At 41.8% G+C, this 20,648-nt stretch overlaps 1 protein-coding gene across 5 annotated transcripts in view; it reads left to right on the plus strand.

Moving 5' to 3' along the window:
• The window catches only part of TBL1XR1 (TBL1X/Y related 1), a 130,801-nt gene that overhangs the window by 10,551 nt on the left and 99,602 nt on the right, over positions 1-20,648 (plus strand). For 2 of the 5 annotated variants that reach the window (XM_074911688.1, XM_074911689.1), the window contains exon 1: positions 570-659. The exons of 2 other annotated variants lie outside the window; for them this stretch is intronic. The gene's annotated coding sequence lies outside the window, so the exon portion shown is untranslated. Of the gene's footprint in view, positions 1-569; positions 660-10,086; positions 10,113-20,648 lie in introns of those variants that run through there. One more of the 5 variants, XM_074911692.1, reaches the window with a different exon arrangement.

The following is a 20,648-nucleotide window of genomic DNA, read 5'->3' on the forward strand; positions in this document are numbered from 1 at the left end:
CGGCGGCGGCGGCGCTTTCTCTGGCGCCCATTTCCGTGCGGCTGGCCACCCTCTCCCCGCGCGGAGCGTCTGAGGGCCGCTGGCTGCTCCGAGCCGCTTGGCTCCTTCCCCCAGTAACCGCTTCTACATTCTGCCTCAATTCCTCCCCAATCTAAATCACACACACACAGATATTACTTTTTTTTCCCTTCCCCCCCGCCCCCCTCCTCCTTCCTCGGGACTTAAATCTCTAACCCCCCCCTCTCTCCCCACCCTCCCCCTCCCCCCGGCCCCTGGCTCGGGATATAATTGAATATCACAGCACTACTCGCTGGTTATTTTTTTTTCTTCCTCCTCCTGTGTGTGTGTGTGGTGGTGGTTTTGTTTTTTTTTTTTTTTTTTTTTTCCCCGTTTTTTTTTTTTTTTTTTCTCTCCTCCTCTTGGTGTGGACACCTCAGCTATAAAAAAAAATATATATATATTATCGATACATATACGTGTGTATACACACACACACACACACACACACACAGAGACACACACAGATGTCTATATATATATATATGGCTGTATAAAAAAAAAAAAAAAAAAAAAAAGGAGGAGAGACAAACAAGGGTGAATTTCTTGTGCCTCCATTCCCAAGGAACGGGGGGAGCAGCCGCTCCGCCGCCACTCGCAAGGTAAGGACCGGGGCGCTCCGCCGCCGAGCCCCCGCGGGGCGGGAAGGGGCCGCGGCCGGGCCGGGGGTGGGGGGGATGCGGGGGGGTGTGTGTGTGTGTGCGGGCGCCCTGTTTGTCTCTGTGGCGGTTGGAGGCGGGCGGGGGATGGGCGCCCGCCTAAACGCCTGCTGCGGCCCCCCCCTCCCTGCCCCCTCTTTTTATTATTTTTTTTTAATTAATGCTTGTGGGGTGCTGGGGGGGGGGGGGCGCGCTCCCGTGAGTCTGGGGTGCGGGGTGTGTGTGTGTGTGTGTGTATTTATTTTTTTTTTAAAGCAAACGGCACCCCACTTCCCCTCCCCCCTTCGTGCTGCTGGCCTCCCCTCCCCCCACCCGGCTTATTTTTTTTTTTTTTTTTTAAAAAAGCATTTAATGGGGGGGGGGGGGATGGGGGGAACCGGCTTCGGCAGCGAATGGCACACGGGAGCCATGGCGAGCGGCCTATTTTTAGCCTGATTTGTGTGGAGAAGCGCCTTCCCATCCCCCTCCCCGCATATTTACTTATGGGGGGAGGGGAAAAAGGGGGGGAAAAACGGGGTGGGGGGGGGCGGCGGGGTGGGGGCGAACTCCGACGGGCGGGGGAGGGGCAGTGCCCCTCCCCCGCCCGTCGGAGTTCGCCCCCAACCCGGCCCCTCCTTGGATGGGGGTGGGGGGACACACACCCCATGTTTCCCCCCCCCTTCCCCAAGCAGCCAAGTTATCGATCAGTTTTCCTGCGAAGTTCAGTGCTGAACGTGAAATACCCCGTGGTGGCAAGGAGCGGGCCTGCTTTGGGGGGGGGGGGGGGGGAAATTTAAAAAAGCGCTTTATTTATTTATTTATTTATTTATTTTACCCCCGCACTTCACAGGGGTTCACTTTTCCCGGGTTTATCCCTCTCCCAAACCCAGGTGTAAATCGCGCATCGCACCTTCGAGACGGGCTCGCAGGGTGGATGCAACGTGCCGGTTTTCTCGGTGGAGGCTGTGGGTCCTGCAATAGCACGGACATGTGGCTTGTTATTATTGTTGTAGCCCCGAAAGGGTTAAACTTCCTCGTGTTGTTCCAGGTGAATTTAATCTTTCATCACCGAATTTCCTTTTAAGGCAGCTCGAGAGAATAAAAGTCTCTCCTCGCTTTATCCCCCGAAACGGCAAACTTTGTCTGTGCTTTATGGCAGAGGCTTGTTGCTGCAGATGACACGTGAGTCTGGAGGAAAGTTTGGTTTGTAGGTCGCTGAGTAGGAAAGTGAAGTTTGCTGGTGAAGTTTTTACTACTCTCCAGTGTGCTCAACTTCCTCGTTTTCCTGTCTGTGTAAATCAAATTCCTAACTGATTTACAGGGGGGATCACGAAACGTATTCCTTCTTTATTATTAAAGCATGAGAGGCATGATGAGGAGAACCAAGTCTTTGTTGTGTAAAAAAAAAAAAAAAAATATTCTGGGCTTGCCTGACTCTCTCCTATCCTGCGCTACTACAATAAATGTCTGAGGGTGTTGAGCGTATGAACAAGGTCCTTTGGTGTTGGTGGTCTCTACCCTTTGGCTGTTCACCGGGGCTGTGGTTTGTGCCCCTTTGAGGGCGAGGGGCACCATTTGCTAAACTGATGTTTGGGTTTTGAGTCGTACCCCAGTTTGGAGGTCACCGGGCAGTTTTGGCCCATGTCGTGCTCTGAGCAACAAGAAGGCTCTTTGGTGTGAGGCTCATGCTGGATTTGGGGCCTTCCTTTGGGTTTGTGTATGTTAACTGCCTTCTCAGAATACATTTCAAATGAGGACTGGTCCTGCAAACTCTTTTGTGTGTCCTTGAATTTAAGCAAGTGGGTACGTGTTTGTGGATGAGCGTTGAAGGGTTTTTTTTTCCACTTAGCCATAGGCAAAAAGGCCCATGCTGTTATGGTGGTGGTGCTTAGGGTGCAGGTGGTGCTCTGGAAACGATTGTAGAAAACTTTCTGTGTTTTCTTGTAGTGATTTTTCTTCTTTCTTTTCTTTTGGTTAAGATCTACTGGAAGAGCAATGTATCGTATTATTTACCTAAGATCACCTGAGCCCGTACACTGCCTCTGCCTTAAGTTTTCTTAGGGGAAGGTGGATTTGTCTCCATGAGAACAGGGTTCATGTGGTGCTGTGTCTTGGGACCTTGGTGGCGTGCCTCCCAAACTGTTATTGGGAACACCTGGATAAGGCTTAATTCTCACTCCGCCAGGAAAAGGGGGGAAGGAAATGTAATTTAAAGGTATGAAAGGAATTGGGGTTTGGCTTTTGGGCTTTTAAATTTATTTTTTTTTTTAAAACTGTGCAAGAATATATGATTTTTGTTTGTTCAAACGTGCACAGCCATAATGCATGTACGTAGCATAAAGAATGCAATAATTACAGGAGATTCTGTTGCTTAAGCTTTTTTCCTCTTCAAACAGGTAGTTATAATTTTTTTCCCTGTGAGTGTTTTTTTTAATATGAATACTTCTTTCACTTTTACTCTATATATGGTAATTATTGATGTTTGTGTAATGCTTTGAAGTTACAAGGCACGGTATAAGCGCTAAGTACCCAACAGCAGTACTTCATAGTCATTTTCCCATCATGAAAGAGTTTGATGCTGAAGAGTGCTACAGCCCTAAGCATAAAGACGCTCTGGATGGATTAGGAGAAATGGTCAAAATTGCTTATAATGTCGTTTTCAGGTAATATTTTTTAGTTAGGGAGAACAGATCTGAATAATGTAAAGCAAACTTAGTTATTTTACCTAACCTGATTTTGGTTCTGGAATTTAATTTAACATGGAGTCAGAATGTGTTTGCTGTTATAAATTTTGTAGTGGCAGTAAAGACCCACATCCTACAAGGATGTAATCGTGCAGAAGTCAGGAAGTCCTGTAAAGAAACACACACAACTTTGTGAACATCAGCGGTCTAGTTTGGTTGAATAAGCTCTGCAGATGTCTGTGAAGTTGCTCGCAGAAGTGTGTTTTGTATTAGTGGTGGGCAATAGGATGTGAATCTTTCATGACACTGATACTTTTTTGGTCTCACAGTGCTGCTAAGTGTTTAGGGAAAAGCCGAGGCAGTGGCAGGCGTGACACCTTTCCTTCACTAATCTGTTCCTCTGCTCATCTGGAGTCCCAAGAGATAACCACCCCCTAGTTTTTGCTTGCTCTGCCTGTCTCTTTCCTTCCCCCGGACCCACAGCCGCTCAGGATGGTGGTGCCTGTGTGAATTCTGACACCTTGCAGGAGAGGACACTGCTGGCAAGCGGAGAAGAGACAGACACAACCTGCCGCCAGCTCTTCCCCTTCTGAACCAGGATAGGGAGATCATAAAGTGGTCTGATCTGTGGTGAGGAGGGTGAGGACAGGGTGTACTGCAGGACTCTGTTGTGTCCCTACTGCGATATCGTGATACTGAAACGTATCATGCTGAAGTACAACTCAGTCTAATTCATGTTGTTTATACTGAGAGTTGTGATACTGTTAGGCGTACTGACCATCCTTAGTGCCTGTGTGTGTTTGTGCATGCGTACGCACACAGAGCATAGGGTGTAATAATGACTCTATTTAAAGTCCTAAGCATCAGCTCGTGCAAGTAGCTGCAGGTTGGGAGAGAAGTGAAAGTGTGTATGTGCACTCTGTAATTACGTGAGTTTGGCTTCCACTAAAAGTGACTACTGCAAGAACATACTCATTGCGTGCTCATTTTTAAATATAAATTTAAGTGTTTGTGTTAGGTGAGGAAGAAGTGTCGAAGTTTTCCATTAGGAACTATGATTGACAGCTCTTTTCAGTGTTTTTGAGTTGCATTGCAGCATTAATGTAATACCTTCAAATTAACAGGTGATGAAGAAACAGTTCCTGTGTTCCTGCTGTTCATTTAGCTGCCCCTGTCCCAAATACATGCAGCTTTCTAGGCACTGTAGTATGGAGTTAGATGGTCTTAGTTTCTGTAAAGTAGCTTAATGAAAAGTGACTTTACTAGAAAAAGGTTCATCTGGTGATCCCAAGCAGAGTAGATGGAGACCATTTTATTTGTCTCATAATTGGTTTCCTCCGAGATAAAGTATGACAATGAAATGAGGAATAAGAAACACCTTCTCAGGTGAAATTGTAGGGGAATATTTTGGCTTTGTCTTAATTGTGTGAAATTGAATTAGCTAACTAGAGATAAGAATTAGTGAAGACAAGGCAGCATAGCTGTGATTTCATGAGAGTTGATAGATTGGGTGGAAAAGCATGGAAATCTGGTCTAGAAATCGCTCTGCCAGTTTGTGTGAAAACTGTGAACTACTTCTCGTTAGGGTTCTGCCTTGTGGTATCTAATCCAAGATGAGAAGGCCCTTTTCTTCCTTCTCGTAATGAAAACAAAGCTGAAATTGTTTATACAAAATGCCCTGGAGTCTTAATGGCTGCGTTTAAATTGGAAGTTGAGTTTTCCTTTGGTTCTGAAGGATTTATAGAACAGTAACTCAGCTTACCCTCCGAAACATTGATTTTTTTAACACTTTACCATGTCGTTTTCTGTGACAGCCTTTAGATTGTGCTTTTTATATCGATAACAATTCTTTAAAAAAAAAAAAAAATCTTCCTTGGTAAGAAATAAGTGGTCATTCCAAGCTGAATGAAAACACACATGCCATCAGGTGCATAGGACCTAGCTGGCTTGGCTAGCCAAGGAGTGAGATGACCCAGTATTGCAGCTTACCCTTGCTTGTTCACTTGGATGGGTTGGTTGCTAGAAAGACTTTTGAAAACACTTTCTCATCTGTAGAAATAATAATAATAATACTAACGATAAAAAGGCTTGGTGAATTGGTGTAGCTTTCTGAAAAACCTCCCGAAAGAACCTCCAAAGTCATCAGAAGGAGTTTACAGAATTATCACAGCCAATGAATCTTTCAGAGATTCAAAGACCCTTCTTGGTCTTTGAATGTAAGCGTACGGGGCGTCATTCAGTGCTACACAGAGATACCAAGGTCCTTCTAAACAAGGGAGCTTGAATACCAGCAGCAACATTCCTAGGTATGCTATCAGACTAGTACGTCCTTTTTTCAGGACCAGTAACGCAAGCAGACTGGGTGTCAAGCTGGTCACGCTTGGGCTGGTTCAGTGCCTGCACGTGGCCCTTCGTGGTGCTGCATACAGTGGGAGTGGGCAGCAGGCCCCTTGATTTGTGCTCTAGTTCTGCTTGGTGCAGACGTGACTCTTTTTAAGAGTATAAACTGGCATCTGCATCTGTAAAGTAAGATGTTAATAGTCATATTTTCAAAGATGCTGAGTCCCCACAGTTGCATGTGAAGTTGGCAGTCTGTGTGTGCTTAGCATTTCTAAAAATCAAGTCGTGTGTGTGGTTTGCTGGCTTTTGCAGACTCCCGTGAGGGTGTAGTTTCTGTTTTTTTTTCTGGGATCGGTATTAGTAAAAGGCTGTGTTGTGTACCCTGACTTGTGTTTATTGTTGTAATTCTTAAGTCTCCATGTTGCAAAGGAGCAATCTTGTTTATTAGTAATGTCTAGCAGTAAAAAATCAGAATCATCCAGAGAAAAAACAGTTGGTTGTTTTTTTTTTTTTTCTTTTATGATCTGAGATTCAGTTCAATCTCTGTTCAGTGTGTGTATTACAGAGACTCTCTACAACCGTGTGCCATATGCAAACATACTGAGTGTTAGTTCACATAGCTGGAGGTGTGTTACTAGAAATATTAGCTGGTGTGGTGTGAGTAGTAGGCCTTCCCTTCCCCCTCATCAGGGCAATAGTTTTGCCAACCTGGCAAAGCAGGCAAGCAGCTGTCTCCGCAGCTAATGCTAGAGCTTCTTTTAACCCGTTGGGGGGTTTGGGGAATGATTCAGTCGCTTCCCCAGCTGCATGCAGAGCTGCCACTGAACCCCACTGACATCAGGCTGATGGTAGATTTTTATGAATTAGGACTGTGAAAGTGACTCTGGAAACTTTCCTGTTCTGTACACAGCTACGTGCCTGCTGGCAGTGACAAGAGAGCATAGAGAAAAGATGTCTGTACGGCCTATTCGTGGAGCATTTTTTTTCCCAAGGTTATGAGTTAAGGGTCAAATATTTACTATTCATGAAAATGTAGTGCTAAATACTGTGCCCAGTGCCAAAACCACAGAAATTGTCAAGGTTTAGAGCCCTAAATATAACCTACCCTAAGAGTTGCATCCATTTGACATTAACAGTGTTAAAAGTTCAGTCTCTTCACATGGGTGACCTATCGCCGGCAAACTCTGCGCTGGGAATTTGCTTGATTGCGAGCACACACGAGGTGAATTTCAATCCCTTGATGGTTCCCTAAAAGTACCAGGCAAAGAAGAGACAGTTTGATTTCCTGGAAGAAGTTGTCCAGGCTGACCGAGGAGAGGAATAACAAATTTCATAGCTCTTTTGTGTTTTTTGGGCAGACTGATTAATGATCGAGTGTCAGCATGACTTCTGAAAATACATTTTTGCCTTGTAAAAATAGTAATAAAAAGATTTAATTATTTTTCATTTATCATTGATATTGGTCTAACTTACAGTCCTGTTGGAACAAATGAGACTTTTTACCATTAGTTTCAGCAGTTGGGAGTGTATTAAGTGAGGCTGAAAATTTTACCTTAAAATACTAATTGATTTTAACAGAAATTAATCTGTCTGACCCTCCCCCCCCCCCCCCCCCCGCTTCCAGGTTCGTTTAGCTCACAGATATGATGAGAACTCTTCCTCTTTTAGGTCAAGTCTAAATTTGTGGGGAAAAAATAGTTTTGATATTGCATATATTGCATAGACCTATGGGGGAAATAACAAGAGATCTGGGTCAAAAAAGTAGGACGTGCAAGATTTAGAAGCTGTTGAAGTGTATTTATTTGTCCTATATTAGGTTAAAGGAAGTATTGGTGCTTTCAGTTTGGCAATATGTCCTTCAGTCTGCGGTGTTCTGTAAAGGGAAGACAACTGTTAAACAATGAATCACAGCTAATTTTTGTACGGATGTCAACATTCTTCTCTAGTGCAGAAATTTTTGCTTGGATATTAACACAAACATGCATTCCTAAATACAGACTCTTAGCGATAAATTTTAATTGGGAAGTGCTTTGTAAAAATACGGGGTTTTGCCATGATGATATTTGTGAATCTGTAACATAATTACTTTGGGGTTACGTTTGTTCAGATTTCATACTTTTTAATGTCCTTTTAAAGCAAAGTTAGCACAGATGTGGATGGAGGCAAACGAGGAACAGTGTTGTCACATCATCTATTTAATGTTGACCTCAAATAAATTGTACTAGAAATGCATCTTGTGTAACAATGGATTAGCTGTTTCTCAAAGCTAATGTAAGTTTAGCTAAAGGAGGTTTAGAGAAGTGGGCTTCATACTCCCTGGAAGTGACATAAATGTTTTGCTGGTGCAGACGTGGTACCTGATTTTTCACTTCATTTCAAATGCACATCTAAATTTCACAATCTGGTGTGTTGTGTTTAGACTGTAAATTTCTAGCACTCTGTAAGATTAAAAAAGTCAGGAATATGAAACTTCAATGTGTTGAATTGTGATAAAACTTAAACAAAAATACAATGAGACAGCCTACTAAGCAGTTTCGGTAAGCTTAATCTGATAGGAAGAACGGATATCTAAATGTGGCTGATTAATAGAAACCAACTATTTTTTAACAGTTTTCACCATTATAGTAAATATTTGTCACAATTGTTTGAGTTGTAAGAAAAATGCTTTGTATTTCTGTGACTGTCTTCTAGGGCAGATTCTGAATGGTCTTTGATTACATTAGAAATATCAATGTGTTTATCTTGCTGTTGGCAAAGTCCATGTTAGTTGGTTCCTCTACTGTCTACGCATGCAAGGTTATTTCGATATGGATTATTTATTTCTAGTTCATCAAGGCCTTTTTCAAGACTCTTTCTTACAGTAAATATAGTATACACTAAATACACCCGAAATTAAGTTCTAAGAGCCTGTTTCATTAAAACCAAACAAAAAGCCTCCTTGACCGTTGAGGTGCCTGGGCACTTAGAGCCCTCACAGATGTTTAGCTTTCTGGTAAAATAGATGGGTATTGCTTATGTCTTAAACATCAGGCCTCTGCTCTCTGTGAGGTTCTGCAGGCTGGTTGGGGAAGCACCAAGGAGAACGTTCCCGTCGCTCTCCCCTCGTTGTCCCAGTGCCTGGGACGGAGCTGGGGTCCCGTGTTAGGGAGATACCGGTTGCTTGTATGTACTGGGGCAAAAAACTGAACTTTTAAAGATCCTGTGCGTACTGACAGAAATGCTAAGAATAATTAAAACAATTGTATGAAGGATAAAGGGATGGAAACTTTCAGAGGTAGCCAGGGAGAACACTTCTGATGTGTTTTGACTCGCTCTTAGACGCTATGGATGACTTCATATGAGAGACTCGGAGGGTATGTGAAATGCAGTGTCAGACTCCGGCTAAGAGTATGTCCATTATGTAGGCTGAGATTCTCTGTTGTGCCATCAGCAAGGCTTGTGTATGTTGGACATTGCTGAAGAGCTCCAGAAATCTGCATTGATGGTGTTAGAATATGTAAAATCTTATTTGTGTGCTTAACGTGCCTCCCGCTTTCCTAGCTGTGGTTTGTAACTGCCTGCCTGTGGAATGGAGTTTTTTCAAGGTGAAAAGAAAGAAATGCACTGTTTTTAAAAACACATGTTCAGAGGTCAGGTTAGTCAGATTTAATTTACATTAATACTACTGTAAAGTGAAAGTTTGGAACTGTAATATACTTCTATGTGCCTATTGCTGCTTACTTTTTATTTGTTAGGCTGGTACTGTTGGGCCTACTGCTGTTCTGTGTGATTAAAATAACCCCCCAACCCCTGCCCTGTGTAATTAAAACACAAGCGGTGCAAGATTCTACTGCTTTTTTTCTTGCTAAAATTAACCCCTTCCAACGGTCAGTGTGGTCGTGCCCTCTCCTCTGCTTGGCTCTGCTTCCTTGTCCGTGCTGCAGCGTGCATGTGGCAAATTAACGTAATACACTGGGGTGTTTTGTCTCGGTCCTGACAGTTTGCATCATTTTATTATTATCCCTTCTTAAGGCTTTATTTGATTTTCTAGTCTCCCCCCACCAGTTTGTTTTTGTTTTGTTTTGTTTTTTTCCCCCTGGGCTTCCGCTCTTCTTTTTATCAGGTTGGATTTTGTTTTGCGTTCTCCCCATCTATTCTTCTGTCAGTTCTTTAAACCAAACTGGTACCTTTTTGTTTCTGTTCTCTGGCTTTTCTCTGCTTTCTTCCCGCTTCTCCTCACTTTAGTTAAGTTTACACACAGGACTTGATCCTATGTAGCCCTCCTGAACCAGGGGAGTTGGATGGGTCTGGACGGTGTGGCCCCGGTCTGTGGGGGAGCGAAACCTGCGGGACTGCTGAGGGAGTCTCATTTTGCAGGTTGTGCTGCTGGCAGCGAGTGGGGCACCGAGCAGAGGTGAGCGAGGGGCCTGCCCGCGGGCAGAGGGGTAGCAGGGCAGGAAACAGGATTAATTTTGGCAGTGCTCTTATTTGATAAAAATAATCTTGGCTTTAGGCGTAAAACATTGATCCAACTCTTGATGAAGTCAGGAGGAAGCTTTGGGGGGAGCTGGTGTCAGTGCTTGGTATGAATGCAAAAAGCTGAGGAAGTTTTGAGTGAAAACCTCAGGTGCACTTTGAGGTTAGCTTTGGGCTTTTTAAAATCGGGGAGTTTATGCAATAAATTTTTATTGACGTTGTGGCTTAAAATTAGCAAAAACAAAGTCAGTCATCCTGAAATCAGTGGCAGCCTTATCTTATTGTTTTTATTGTGGGTAGTGTTGACAAGTCACATGCCCCATTGTTCTGGGTGAACAAACACGGCTTTGAGACTGTGAGCTGGTACGTGCCTTTGTCCTGTGCTGTGCAGACGAGTGTGCAGAATTGCAACTTCAGAAAGATTGTCTTTAAAGAGTTCACATCGAGAAACTGCGCAATATATGAAATACTCTGTTGTTTGATATTTAAGCAGTATCTTTATTTGGTGGTATCTTGTTGTCCAGAACCTAAGAAAATACATGGAATTAATGCTTCATAATGTCTCTCGTACCTTGTTGACCAGCAAAACCTATGGATAGTAGTCTTGTGTTCTGGCTCAGAAATAGATGTGCTTGGGACAGAGAGAATGCAAAATGTGCTTTTGAGAAAGTCAGTAAATGATTTTAGCTTGAAACTCAAATCTAAGTTCTTTACTGCAAAACTGTTGACACTTGAGATGGTAATAGTGAACCTCATCTTGACTGAAGTCACAGTTTTGTGGATCACCTCTAAAATTACTCTTGCTGTTTATAAGTCCTTGTAATCAGGATATGTGTAGTGTAACTAAGATGGATGCAGTAGGGGCTGGCTGAAGGAACAAACCTGGCACATGGAGGCTGTGGATGTAGTCAGCCAGCCATATCTGGGGGAGAATCCCAGTGAAACTGCTGTGAGTTTTGCCTAAGGAAGAACAGAAATATTAGTCTTTTCTGCCTACAGTGATTTTATTATGTTGTTGTTTTTAATACATCTTAATAATGCCAATGTAGTTCATTGTCTGGGTCAGTATTTTTAATTTGTAAAGTTTTTCTCTTTTTGTTGTCTCACAGTCTCGCTTTTTCCTCTTTGGAAACTGGTGCTTGCAGTGTATTTTATATCAATACGAAAGCATTCACCAGAATGGTCTTGAATTGTCAGAGCTCCATAGCGGGTGTTACCAGGATGCTTTCAAATGTAATAGCACTAAAACTGGTAGAAATTGTCATAGCTCTCTTGACTGTGTGTCGACAGTGTCAGCTGTGTGCCTGGCTGCCCTCTGATATTAGAAGACTTCCCCGGTTTTGGTGATTTACAGGCAATCTGTAAAATACTGCTTTAATTTCAATACAGAATGAATGGCAAGCTTTTGGCGTCCTAATGTGGGGACTATAAAGTAATGGAATATTTCCTGTGGGTTACTGTTCAACGTTTTCAGACTTTTTTTGAGCATGGCTGCAGTTTGTCTACCCAGGCCCTTCATAGGGACTGCTTGAATAGAGGGAATTATGGAATTACTTTCTGTTACAAATTCTCTCTCTAAATTTTCATAGGCTTGTTCAGATCTGTGGTGGATCCCCAGAGACACACTTCTGTTCCCCACACCCACAATTTTGCTTTTCTAGATTGACCTAATATACCTGTATGTAACAGATAACTGTATTTACTTTATTTTTAGTTTACATCACTGAAGATTTTCTGTCTGCGTAACGATTAGGACAGAAAGCTGGTGTCAGGATTATCTGCTATTTCTGCCGCTGTGTGACCTTAGCAAATGGATTAACAAATTTACCCATGCACCAGTGATTTAATACTTAAGAGGAGGTTTTTTTCAGACCCAGTTCAGTGCCCTGAGATCTGGCAAAAGGCTGCATAGCAGTGTAAAGTGACTTTTCTTTTATTTGTCAGCAGAAGCTGATTTGGAGTTTCTAGTTTAGGCAAGTGATCCCTTTGTCTTGATAAGTTTTGTGCTCGTCTTCTCGTTTTATGTTGGACAAAACGCAGTCCTTCACATGGGCAGTATTTTCTGATGGCACCCATACGTGATGAAGGATCGTGTTGAAATCAGGCTACTCGGTTCATAAAGTTTGGCATGGTTGTGTCCTTAGTATGTGGAAGGGCAACTTTATACGAAATTTCAAGATGCCTGCATTTTTTCCAGACCCTGGCAGCTCTTTGGGGGTGGGGAAAAGCTGAACTTTTTTTGGTGGAGCCACTTCAGGGATGGGTTTCAGAGCACAGCTGTGCAAGCAGCTGCTTGTCCCAGCGGCAGAGATGGGAGTGGGGGTGGTGGGACCCTTCTCTTGGTGGAATGGGGACACACAACAAAGGTACAGGTAGATCCCTGTGAACCTCCCTGTATGGAACTGATGTTTCAATCCTTTGCCATGGTTGATTGACTCCCCCGCCATGCTGACACAGTGGTTTATTGGTCCTACAAACATCATCTCTGGAAGGATTGTGTTAAAACCTACTGCTGTTTTGGGGAGTATTAAAATCCAAGTGGTTTTGCTGAACCAGTTTACAGCATGACTCCACAAACGCCTGCATTATTGCCGTGAAGGTGGCGATAAACTATAGCTTATCCATAGGAATGAACCTATCGATAGTAGCTAAGGGTGGACCATGGACTTCTTATATTGGCTCTGCTGTCAGACAAAATCCTCGCAGGCTGCAGTGGGCCAGCTCATAGCTAAGCCAGTCTGACACCAACCTTTCCGTACGTAGTGGTCTCGTTAGTCTTGCTGTCCTGACGGCGTGTATTTGTCCATATATAAAGTAGACATCAGTGGTGACGTGACCTTTCTCATGTGCTTACAATTGCATTTGGGCAAGCCTTCCTTAATGAATTCCTATATGATTCTTGTTTATAAATTTATGTAGTTAAGCAATTTTACAAGTTTGTATGAAAATAATTTTTCTTCCATTTACTAAGAACCAGTAGTATTTTCCCTGTCAGAGCTGCGTGCCCTGGGCAGATAGAACATTGCAGGTCTTGTCAAGAGAAACGCTAATGCAAGATGTGCAGCCCTAACGTAGGATGTTGCTTTCTGGTGAGTGCTTTCCCTGGCAGTATAGGTGTCTCCTAAAGCCTCACAGTCCTGTTGTGTGATGCACAAGTTGTGCTTGTGATACTGATAAGCACGCGCTTTCTGTTACATTGTCTTGTTTTCATGTGTTGTGTGGATATTTTTCATCTGCTGGAAAACGAAATTCTAGGGAGTGTTTTAGTTTGGGGAAATCTCTTAAGGTTGTATACATTGGGTTTTGCTATTGTAAATTGTGCTTTTATGTTGTGACTTTTCTTATTTTCACCATACTCTACACTGAGGAGTATCCTCTAGTTAATTTAGAAAGAAAATCTTGCTAGCACTTTATTAAATCCCTTAAACTTTACAAGAATGTATTTACACTTGCTAGGTAGCGTGTCTTGAAGTTAAAAGTGTGAATTTACAGTGCGTTCGCATTTTTTTGGAATAACTCCAGAAAGTGTCTCATTCCAGTTTAGCGTAATACATATCTATATATCAGCAGATACAGCTATTGGTGTAGTCAAGCCCTAATTGTTTAAAAAAAAAAAAAATCACTTTTAAGTGTGATCCTTGGGTATTTTTAGAAGAGCTGAGTGAAGCCTTTTCTTACTTGAACCATTTTCTTGTATTCTGAGGCACTCTACGTGTTCTTCGTAAGAAATATATTATCGCTCCATTGAAGTCAATTCAGGTTCTCTGGAAATGATCCAGCCTTCAGGAAAGAAAAATATTAGTGTGCGTGTTGAGGAAAAGGGTTTCCCTTTATTTTGGAATTTGCTTGTCATGTTTAGCAAAGTAAGCCATTTTCAGATGCATTAAGGCTCTGAAACTAATTTTCGGAGCTGACAGTTTTCTAGTCTCAGGTTAAGCAAAAAGATTTAAATTTAATGTTTCCTTTTTTTTTTTTTTTTTTCTTAAATAGCTAGGGATATGTACATTTGTTCAGTTATAATTTGAGCACCATGCATGTTTCGGGAGAACAGAAAAATGAACTGTTTAAAATGATGATGAGGACGAGGTGGTGGGTTTTTTAGCCAGTCGTTTGTTTCAGTGTCTGAATTGCTTTGTTGCCAGTTTAAATGTTGACATTTACGGAAGTAGCCTTTGCTTGGAAGTCTTAAATATTTGCAATGTGTTGTTTATTTGGTTTGTGAAGTTTTGTGCTGTTCGAATGCTGGTTTTTATTTTAGCTATGAGTTTTGGCAATACTCATTCTAGCATATGTAGTCAGTCATAAACAAGCTAGAGACCACTAATGTTTTAGTCCTGTGGCTATATCAAAGCATATAAAGTTAAAATTAAAACTAACTGAATGTCTGTGTGTGTGCATCATGGACCTGTGCCCCACTGACACCTTCAAGATGCTCATGTAAAACTTCTGTGCCTCTATCGTTAAAGCAGTGACTATCTAAAGTCCCTATGACTTTAAGCTTTTAATTGAGGGGGGGTTTGCAGATTTCTGGGCTTGGTTTATGGCTGAAGACCAGCGCTGCACATACAAGCCTGGCTGAGTTGGCTGCCTGTTCTCCAAAGCGAGTGGAGCTTCAGTGATTTTTGTATTATTTGATGTGCTTCACTCGGGAGGGCAGGGATTTGGCAGGCGGCTGCCCTTTGCTAGTTGTATGCTCTTCAAAGTTACGCAAGCTGGATCATTTAGCAATCTGTTTCTGAAGCCTGCAGACAGGCTACAGAAGGGTGGAGGCAAGGTGCTGTGAAGAAGAGCCCCAAGATCAAGGACTCTTCTTTGAAGGCTGCCCAAAGGCATGTGCTGAGACGCCCAGGGAAGCGGGTGCTGGGTCAGGTGGTTGCTGCTGCTGCTGCTGCTGCTTGAGCTGCCCCAAAGAAAGTTTCACAGGGAGGACAGTCCAGTGGCCTCTGGCCCACGTCAACAGGAGAGGAGGCTGGAGCGTTCCCCTGAACACAGAGGGTTAACTAGTCTGTGCTTCAGCACAGCACTTCTCCAGGAAACTGCCATGCTCCTGCATCTAGTTGAGACCTGCCCTTCATTTTCTCCTCTCCCCTGATTTAGCTACCAAACCAGTGGTATTCCTCTTGCACCTGTCCAGAGCGCTTCTTTCAGTGTTGGTTCTGAACCAAATGCCATCTTTGATCCCTGACATTGCTATCGTAGAGCTGCAGTTTAGATATTATTTTTTATTTCAATATTGACACATAGGTTATTTTGCTAAATACTTTGTTTAGACTTTTAACATCTCAATGACTGAAAACCTCAGCTGGTTTTGTTTGGAACTAATTCTTCCTGAGGCAGAAATAAGACCTGAAATGTATTCCTCTAAAGTTTGTGAAGGAAAAGCTCCCTGGTAGCATTTCTGAGTTGTTGAGATTAGCTCTGAATTTCCAGATAATGTAGTTTTCTTTTTTAAAAGAGCTCCCCCCCCCCCCCCCCCAAGCCCTAAAGTATTCTTTGGTGAATGTACCGTATGATCTCTAATTATATGATCACATACCACTCCACAAATAGTGCAATACAATAGCATAGAATTATTTCTAGGATCTTGTAGAGGTCTATTCAGTAGACTACCTTAAACTCTGATCTTGCAAGTTGTTTTGTGTAAATCAACTCCTTTGCCTCCCCAGAAGCGGTGTTTACTGTAGCTCTGCCTCCAAGCCCAGGTTCAGAGCTTGTTATAGAATCATGGCTTGGGATGTCAGTTTTGAAAGTTGCCATTTAACTGCTCTTATACAGCATATGCATATTAAATAGGATAGCAGAATAACAGTGAAATTGCTCACCTAGGTCTGCAGATGAATTACCATAATTAACTACTTCTTCCCATGAATTGCACCTAACGAGGGCTGTGCTGTTGGCTGAAAATAAATTGCATAATGTCTTACTGTTGACTAAATTATTTACATACCATAGAGAGATGGTATAAAAAATCTGCAAAATAAGTGCTGGACCATTATGAAAATGAAATTGGAAAAAAAAAAAGAAATCACAGTCAGAACGTGGTGTAGCTTGCCTTCTCCTGGGTCACTGAAGAGTACTGTATCCTATTTGCATTATAGTGTGTGGCTTCGTGGTTACATATTTATCACGTTGCATTGCATAATGTATATGTGGAGAAAGCAGAGTTAGCTCTGTGCATACAGCCTTGCTCCTGCTCTTAAGAAGAGTGTATCTGTGTAGTTATAAATTGCTAAAAATGACATCTGTGTTGTTTGTTTGTTTGGTCTTTTTTTTCTCCCTAATTGTGGTCCCCAAATACGCTAAGCCAAAAGCAAAATGTGGGTTAACAAAATCAGTTATAAACCAAATTGGACAATTTTTGAAATAGTGGCTGTTCTGTGTTTACCTGTGAAGCATCGTTTGTGTGACACTTCTGTTGTGAGGTTGTTCAGGATTTCCAAGCTATACCCATGCCCTATGTTTCTTAACATCTTATCTAGTCAAGAAGTATTTTAAAAGCACAGTATTTAGATCGGGTATCTTATTTTCATCATGTGGAATCCTGTAAGGCCCTATTTATTGATAGCTGCTATAAAAGATGGTTCCACTATATAGAGATTACTTATGCTGATTTACCAGAAGAATCATACAATAAATACATGTGAGCCACTGCATGCGTAAACACTGGCAACAGCAAAATAACTGCAACTGACTGAAGATGGACTTAACTAGCGGTGGTGATTTGTGTTAGAATTTGCCAAAACAAGGCTTGTCACAGCTTGCGTTTTCCATGGGTAAAGGCCAGTCTGGAGTTGTAGACCTTGATTCCTATTCCTTTGGGGTTTGCTTTTGTCTGGGACTTTGATTTGGGCTTGAGCGTGGCAATCATAGACAAAACTTGAAAAATACTTTTTGTTCCTTGTTGTTTTAAATGGAGAATGTCAGGGTCTCCTGTGCGTAGGGCTGTCCATCCTTCTGCCCCCATCGCAGGGCTTTCCTAGGGAGACGTGGTGACTGGGGATGGGCGAAGGAAGCTGCAAGTCGGGTCATGGCCCTCACAGAAATTCAGTTGTTTATGTGATTGCTTAGGGTTATGATCCCAGTGGAAATGTGGTTGCAATGGGGAAAAGCTTTGTAAAAACAACTAAGCTTGGGAAATTGGATCACATTTATTTTTTGGGGAAGTTGGCTGAAATATTTTATGATAAGGTTTGCATCAAATAGACTTCCTTTTCTTGCCAAGTTAGCTGGGGTAGGTCAGCTGTTGTGATAACAACAACAAGGAAAACTAGTAAGTCGGTCTATTTACCTACTAAAAAGATTTCTTGAAAAGCTTTATTTCCTCTTTAAGAACAATATATGCCTGAAGTTTGGCAAAGATGTGACCTTTGTGTCAGGGGTGGAGATTTTTTTTTTTTTGCGTTGAGTGAGGCTATTCTGTAAAACATGAGTCAGACATAGGCAACCTTAATTTTTGTATTTCTAATGCAACGGACTGTTCAGGTCAGTGAGTCGTTTACTGTAGAGGGGTTGTGTGTGATATTATTAAAAAGCTATAAATGACAGAATAGCACTAATTGGTACGCAAGTATAACTGTAAAGATGGCAGAATAAGTTTTGAAATAAAATATGTTAATGTTCATCTAACATTTGTGATACATATTACAAATTGTGAGAAAACATTTTGTAATGAAGGTGAAAGAATTGACATTCTTAAACATTGGTTGGTATAATAAAGAACTCTGACTTAATGTTTTGTTTAGCTGGATGGACACTTCCCATTCATTTTCTCCAAAATTTCAGAATGTTTTCAGACACTTTATTGCACAGTATGCTTAATAGTGACCAGTAATTAACACTGCTGCAAATATGTCCTGTGCAAAAATACCACAGAGGACTAAAAGATTTATTTTTTGTCTTTTTTTTTTTTTTAAATTTTATTTTATTTTTTGTCTATTCTATTTACATTTTTAGAAGACAGTCCAAATTTAATTTACAGAATCAAACTGGAGATTTCCATGAAAAAGTTGTGAGATTGCAGTGGACAAAAGGGGACCCTGATTATGATTAGTATAGTCCTTCACATATAGGGTGAATCCTGAAGGGATTGCTGAGGGACGGAACCTTTTCTGCTGTCCTTCTCCTGTTGTTGTTTGTCACTGAACTTCTGAGCTGTTACTTAGGAGAGAGGGATGATCAGAAAGGACAGCAAAGACCTTGGAAACACTCTGCCAGAATCTGAAATCTGAACTGGGGTGTTGCAAATGCATATTTCCTTTTTGAGGACTGGGAGAGGAGACTGGGGCCGAAAGAGGGAGGGGAAGGGTTGCATTAATTCTGCTTCTTTTTCTTCTCTTTCAAATCATATCTCGCAGCGTATTAATCTCTGAATGCTCTGAGCGCTGATTACGTGAACGCATTAATTTGGTGCCCTGCTTTAATATGGTAGGAGCTTCACCAGCTTCCTATTTCTGTTTAACGGTCAACTATTTTATGACCATGAGTGCACTACAGAATACTGCCAACTGCTGTGGCACTGCTTATTGCCTGTGGGACAGGGATCTATCAGTGTCCTGGTCGTGGGACAGGGATTAGTTGTGCTTGATCGTGTCCAGTTATAATGTCAGTAAAAAAAAATGAGGCAGTGGATAAATGGATACAGAGAGATGAAAGTGTGCATGGAAGTACTGATGTTATATTGTCCGAGAAGAGGAATGGTCATTTCATTAACCTGTAGGATAACTGTCCTCAAATTTGTTTGGCTTTTTGGTTGGTTGGATGTAGTGTTCTGTGCATCATAGAAAAGTTTTAAGAGAAACATCTCAAAGGGAAAAATGAGCAAATTTTGTGAAAAGCCTTGAGGCAGTGAGAGCCTGTTGTGAAGCATGAGTAGAAGGGGCAAGGCTTTACGTTTAAGGTGTAATTATGGGTATGGAACAATTGTAAATTTGCAGGTGAGAAAATACTCTGCTTTGCATCATAGGCTGTCTGAGTCCCAGTTGAGCAAGGATGGAATTTGTCTTGGCTATCATCTGTTCCTTTCTGGAATAAGTGGCTTTAGAGGAAGGTGTGAAATTTGAATAAGATTTCTGTTTACGTCAATCTATTTCTTTGCATTTTCAAAACATTTTATTAGATTCAAAAATACAGGCTACCTATGCAAGCTGCTGGCTCCTTACATAAGTAATCATATGATATATACAGTTAGATTTGAACTCCAGCAATATTGAAATCACTTCCATAGGAAGTTGGCTGGCTGCCTGGATGTCTGACGTCATCTAGGAACCACACACTCGATCTTGGACAAATGTCTTTGGCAGAGTCCTGTGAAAGTCACTGTGGTTGGGATCTGGATGGAAACAAGCTCTTGAAGTCTGAGTGTTTACACCTAACGCCTTCCCAGGCATCTCCCTCTGCTTCGATACTTTTCTGCGTGCATCTGAGTAGCCCTGCTGTCCACAGAGACAGGGAGGATAATGCCAATCTTTAGCCATTAGGTGTTCCTTCATATATAACAAGGTTTCCATTCAGCCTTCCAAACTCTTGTTATGTGGTGTAATAATATGGGATAAGGACTCGGTTGTGGCCAACGTAATTCATGGTAAACAGAGACAAGGAGTGATGTCTCATTAAAAAATGTAGTGTGGCAATACAAAAATCATGTTTATTACCAGTTCTAGAGTTATATAAATATAGATGCTAGACATCTGCTGAGTATTGCTTTAGTAGAAATACTGAAATCGCTTTTACTCAAGTTAATAAATCCTGGAGCCAGGAAGGAGAGTAGTGGAATGATGGGTGGAAGCAAGGCAAATGAAATGAGCAGTGGAAATGAAATGATGGGAGAATTTTTTAAATGTATTTTCACAAGGAGGTAGTTGTATAACAATATTCAGTGCTTTAGGATTTTATCTACTTATGCTTGTTGAATGGGCAGAATAAACATGGCTACTGAAATCCTTGCGTTAGGCCATTAATTACACTTTTCATTCAGGTGGTGAGTGTGTACTGGGCTGGTGGTAGCAAGAGCTGCATCTGCTGAGCAAGTGTTGTCCAAACAGTGCAGAACTCCCTGTAGAGTTGGGTCAATGGTAGGGGAATTCCCAAACTGTTGAAGGTTTTTCTGTCTTGTCTTTCAAGACCAAATCCTGCAGATTTGTAAGGAGCATTATTGCTTATGATACAGGGAGAGTTGGGGTTTTTATTGTGGGGTTTTTGTTGTTTGTTTGGTTTCTTGTTTGTTTTTAAACAGTGAATGCATCGCAATAAAATTCTCAACAGAAAAAAAAAATGCTCTTTTTGTGTAGTGCAGTTCTAAACTACTAAGGAGCCGAGTCATAGTCTAGATTTCAATCTGAAAGTGAGTAATTTATTACCTGTCTATGCTGTCAAGCTGTTAAACATGAGCAAATAAAATCCCTATATATTGAAGAATGTCATGAATCTACTTTCACTGGAAAATAGAGAGAGAAATCTCTCCTGTCAAAATTGGTCA

Source organism: Athene noctua, chromosome 8 (genome assembly GCF_965140245.1).
Source record: "Athene noctua chromosome 8, bAthNoc1.hap1.1, whole genome shotgun sequence".
In the NCBI taxonomy this organism is placed as follows: Eukaryota; Metazoa; Chordata; class Aves; order Strigiformes; family Strigidae; genus Athene; species Athene noctua.